Genomic DNA, 5,497 nt, shown 5'->3' on the forward strand with positions numbered 1-5,497 from the left:
CAGTGGTACCTTGAGTTACAAACACCACAGGTTACAAACTCCACTAACCTGGAAGAGTTACCTGGAGTTGAGAACTTTGCCCTAGGATAAGAACGGAAATCATGTGCCGGCAGTGCAGAGGCAGCAAGAGGCCCCATTAGTGAAAGCACGCCTCTAGTTAAGAACAGTTTCAGGTTAAGAACAGACCTTGGAACGAATTAAGTTCATAACTAGAGGTACCACTGTATTTGATTTTGTCATAAACTGCCCTGTGGCTTAGGCAAATGGTGCTATACAAATAAACAAAATAGATAATAAACCCAGCGCAATATATTTTCACATCTGGGTGGTTCAGTCCTATGGACCAGCTTGCACTACACAGCAATGCATCCTTTCAAATTAGAATACAGTGGTACCTCAGGTTACATACGCTTCAGGTTACAGACTCTGCTAACCCAGAAATAGTACCTTGTGTTAAGAACTTTGCTTCAGGATGAGAACAGAATTCGTGCTTCGGCGGTGCGGCGGCAACAGGAGGCCCCATTAGCTAAAGTGGTGCTTCAGGTTAAGAACAGTTTCAAGTTAAGAACGGACCTCCGGAACGAATTAAGTACTTAACCCGAGGTACCACTGTATGTGATCCTACACCTGAGGAACAGCATAGGGTAATATCCTTGTGTTCTGCTTCCCAAGAAATGCCTGTTCCTTCCCTTCTTAAAAGAAATGGTGGAGACCAAACATGCAGACAGGGTGCAATTCAAAGGGTCAGCAAAGGCCCTGTTCCTACCTTCTCAGTCCTGAGAGGAATGTTCTGAATGAAAGCAAGTAATGCAATATTGCTTCTCGTTTTAAGCAAATATGTAGCCATTTTAGGATCTAACCTCCATTTGAGATGTAGAAAGCGCTGTCTCTGTGGCTGCTAGAGTAATTGGAGCTTGTAACTTGTCAGATAACTGATCTTTTGCTTTTCCTGTTGCATTCCTTGCTTTCTGCTACCAGGGAAACACTTTTTCCAGACATGGATGAGCAGTCTGCTTAATGGGCCGTCGGGTTCTTTTAAATATAAGACCACGACAAGAGCCCTGATGGATCACACTGAAGGCCTATCTAGTCCATCATCTTTGGTCCCACACTGGACAATCAAATGCCTGCAGAAAGCCCACATGCAGGGCGGGAGCACAATAGCATCCCAGGCAAACATTTTGGGTGTGTGAAGCAGGGCTGGTGCAGAGTGTGGCCTTGGGAGAGTTCTGACAGAAAGTGTCATGAAACTGGAGTAAGGTTCTCCTTCTTCAGGAAACGAGGTTGAGAACTGTGAACTAAAAGGGGTCCTGTCCCAGGAGCACTTCCACCAAACAATCCTGTAGGCCCAAGGATGTCCACAAAGTCAGAAGACTCCACTGCAAAAGACTCAGAGAAACCAGAGCCCCCATCTCCCAACTCTGTCACAGTAGGATGCAACTGAAGCAGAATGGGCCCTTTTAATGGAAGAAACATCTTCCAGTGTAGGCGGGGATTGCATTTGAGAGTCAGTTGTTGTTGTTGTTGTTGTTAATACTTTATATGCCAACCATCTGATTGGGTTGCCCCAAATGGGGCAAATTGGGTTGCCCCAACAAATTATAAAACCACAATAAAACGTCAAACATTAAAAACTTCCCTATACAGGGCTGCCTATATAGGACTCTGTTCATTTGTTGCTGAAGCAATGCTAGAGCTCCGCGTCGCTAGAGCCTGAGTCTGGCCACAGAGCAGGACAGTGAGGCCTGGGGAGCAAAATTTGGCCCCTGGAGCTGAGGTTCCCTGCCCCACCGACACCCTTGCTCATTGACCAATATGAACTATGAGCATTAAGGCTCCAATTCTAAAATGGAGGGAAAGGACAACCAAAATAAGTTCATCTGCCTGATCCAGTCCTTTGCCAGGATCCTGCTGGTGGGGCATTGTGCTCTTCCATCCTTTCCCAGATGTTGGTTCATTATCATCTGGTTTTACTCTGATTGAAAATGATATAGTTTGTGCTGGGGGACTGATGTGTATGTCTATGTGCTGGGGGACTGATGTGGCCTAGGATATTTCCTTCCCCCACTGCAGACTGCCCTATCCTGACCAGGGCCGGATTTAGGTTTGATGAGGTCCTAAGCTACTGAAGGTAACTGGACTCTTTATATGTCCAGCTGTCCTTTGTCAACAATAAATGGTTGCTGTTTTTTGTGTTGAATATATGCTACATGGTAATTTATGGACCTAATAAGTGTCTAAAGCCATTTGCACATAACAAAATATGTATTTTATCAAAGTAATTTGCTTTTTATCTTATATTTTGGAAATGTACATCCAGTGGTTTTTTTCCCTTTAATTTTTTTGGGGGGCCTCAAGAGAGTGGGGCCCTAAACTATAGCTTGTTTAGCTTATACATAAATCTGACACTGATCCTGACACAGGAGCTCTGATGTTAGAAGTGAAGTAGCCCAAGAAGTTTCCATGGCAGCGGGAAATGCAATATAAAATCTGCCTCTTTGAAATCAGAGCTCTTTCTCCATGCCATCAGAAAGGAAGAGCCAATGCTTCCTATGGCCCTGGGTTATCCTTCAAGGAACCACAGGACTGCATGTCCAAAGAGCTGAAATTTTGAGGAAAAACTGTTCGGAAAATTTCATCAACAACTCCCCCCCCCCCCCATTTTGTTGCTCATGAACAGTCATGGAGGATTTTTGGAGGCCATTTTTACCCAGCTCTAAATTGTTTACCACAAACTAACCCACTTACCTGAGAGTAAGCCCTATTACTTACTTCTGAGTAGACATGGTTAGGATTGCAGTTTGAATGCTTTAACACAACTCCAAGCCATAATCATAGCTGTCAACATTTTCCTTTTTTTTAAGGGAAATTCCCTTATTCCAAATAGGATTCCTCGCAAGAAAAGGGAAAAGTTGACAGCTATGGCTATAATTGTTCTGTGCATGAAGGTGCCAGCTTTCAACCCTATGAGCGTCCATATATTTTACTTCCCCTCCATAGATTAAATACTTCCATAAACTCATATCAGTGTTGCAGCAGCTTGTAAGGGCAAAATATTTATTTTTAGATGAAAAGCTTTCCAAATAGGAATTTAAAAATTGTTCAGATTAAGAAGATCCCTTAATGGTGACTGAGCCTGGCAATTGCTTCATTTTTTATTTTGTTTTCCTTTATTTTCAGCCTCTCCAGTTGAGGCGACTGTAGTCTGGTACAATAAAAAGTGTGACTGTGAAGCCACATCTCAGTACCAGGTTTCATCCTGATGCAATTTGTTACTGCTGAGATATTAAAACCCCAAAGACTACATTAGCAACTAAAATTGTGATAAGACTTCCCTGTGTAGCATGACTAGCGCTTGCCACTATGTAAAAGTTTTTTTTTTTTAAAGCAGCATAGTAAAACAGTTAATAAACAGTAAATCTGATGTTAATCACTTGGGCTTGTTTAATTAAGGAGTGACCTTGTGGTTACTAATTATTTCTGAAAGTGACTTTCCTCATAAAAGTGAGCGTTTAATCAGAGACTATATATTTGTGATCAACAGCAGTAAGCTGGATCTTTTGCCTCATTCCTCTGTTGTCCTTGTAATTTAAATATCCTGTTGTGTAAGTATAAAGACAGGAAGTGAGTTATACAAAACCTTACAATAACAGTATTAAGTTTCCAGTAAGCAGATGTGCTCCACTTGGTTTCTGGTTTTTTCCCCTACTTCCAGAGGTAGTATACATTTTCCAAATGCTACCCGGGGTATTTTTCTTTTCTTTGTTAGGATTTTTTTTTGTCTTAAAAAAAGAAAAATCTTCCACTATCTGAAACACACAAATAGTTTCCAGATAATGACAAATTACATTGTCCCTTAATGCCAGGCTTTAATTATTTAGCTTCATGCTTTATTTGTTCCATGAAACCAAAAACTCCCTTTCAAGCAGACAAGAGGCTGGGTGGCAGAAAAATTCTTTTACCTATACAGCCTTTCATTGGCCAACGCTGTTTTTATGCAAATCCACACCACTGGCAGAACAGAGTTGGCAAAGATATTCTAAAAATTTCATGCATATCACAATTGGTTTTCCTGACGCAACTGCAACTGAATAATTTTCATCAACTCCGACTGCAACCTGCTCTTCTGCACAGGGTAAAAAAAAAGAAAAAGGGAAGTTATGCTTCTTTCAGAGCCAGAGAAACAAACGCTGATGTGTATCAGCTTTATGCTGTTTATAATCTTCAAACATTTTGGCCTTTGAAGCATTTCTTTTTCTCTTCTTTTGTTGCAGTGGCTGCAGTAGTGACATTCAGATATATTTTTAATGCATCAAAACACTTTCACAATTATAATGGGCACTTATGATTGCAAAGTATACACAATCCATTCCCTGCCATTGAGGCCAGTAACAAAAGTAGAACACTATTTGTGAACCTATTTTCCTCTAATAAGATTATGGGTACGATTATCCTGTTCCCACTGTTCAGCCAAACCCAGCCAGTTTTGTCTGTGAATGCACAGAGGGGGTGTGGGTAATTGCACATACAATGCCTAAATCCTTGCTTCACTGATATAAATGAAGTTTTGTCACTGATTTCAGCACAGCCAGAGTTTTGCTATCTTTCCATTCAGCTGCCTGCATACCATAATGATAGTGAAACAAGAACAGGAAACAAACATCAGGCAGGAGGCATTCAAAACCAGCATAAGGTTGTTTTTCCACTGGCACCACAACCGTGTAAAAGGTCAGCCACATAGTGCTTTTCAAGGGATGGAACTGAAGCTGATGCAAGTTATAATGCAATAGCTTGCATTATTTGTGCTGTGACTTCACCCAGTGCTAATCCAGCATTACTTAGAGTAACAGCTAAGCACGAGAGAGAGAGAGAGAGAGAGAGAGAGAGAGAGAGAGAGAGAGAGAGGGGGGGGGGGGACAATTACATCACCACCCTGCTGCCGTCAGTCACCCTTGCTGCCTGGCTGAAAATAAGCACCACCCCATATGATGTAAATATTCTGTGTAACTTGGCTCTGGGTACAAATAGCAAGAGGAGAGAAAACATATAAGTGCGCAGCAATGTAATTTATTAGTCCCAGTGCATTTCAGCAAACACCTTTGTCGGGACACAAAATACTCTTTATTAAGTCCAAAGTGATATGCTCAAATTATACATACCTATATAAACCACACAACTAATGATGCATTTAGTGCATGATTAACAATGAATAAGATGCACTACCAAATGGGTGGCCATTCTTTCTCTTGGATGCAAATCCTTTTGACTTTAACCAAACGAATGCATCTAGAACCAAAGTCTTGGATGTATTTCAGACCTCAGCTAACATTCAGCATAAATCCAGGACCTTATTTTGATTTATATGTCTTTTCATGTGATGAGATGCCAGCTTTAAAGCCTAATGAGCTTAGATAAAAGTCAGTAGGATGTCCTGTTGCAAAAAATCAGAAAATAAAAAAACCCACCATTTTATTGCAGCTTTTTTTGTTTGTTTTTA

The 5,497-nt window shown here is 41.1% G+C and overlaps 1 long non-coding RNA gene across 1 annotated transcript; it reads right to left on the reverse strand.

The window, feature by feature from the left end:
• Positions 1-3,868: 3,868 nt before the first annotated feature.
• LOC309347783 lies at positions 3,869-5,018 on the reverse strand. The gene is made up of 2 exons (XR_014159040.1): positions 4,925-5,018; positions 3,869-4,126 (listed from the first exon to the last, which is right to left on the reverse strand). It is a non-coding gene; the product is annotated as an uncharacterized lncRNA (long non-coding RNA).
• Positions 5,019-5,497: the final 479 nt, after the last annotated feature.

The sequence above is a fragment of the Podarcis erhardii genome, assembly GCF_964252035.2.
Source record: "Podarcis erhardii genome assembly, chromosome: 8".
In the NCBI taxonomy this organism is placed as follows: Eukaryota; Metazoa; Chordata; class Lepidosauria; order Squamata; family Lacertidae; genus Podarcis; species Podarcis erhardii.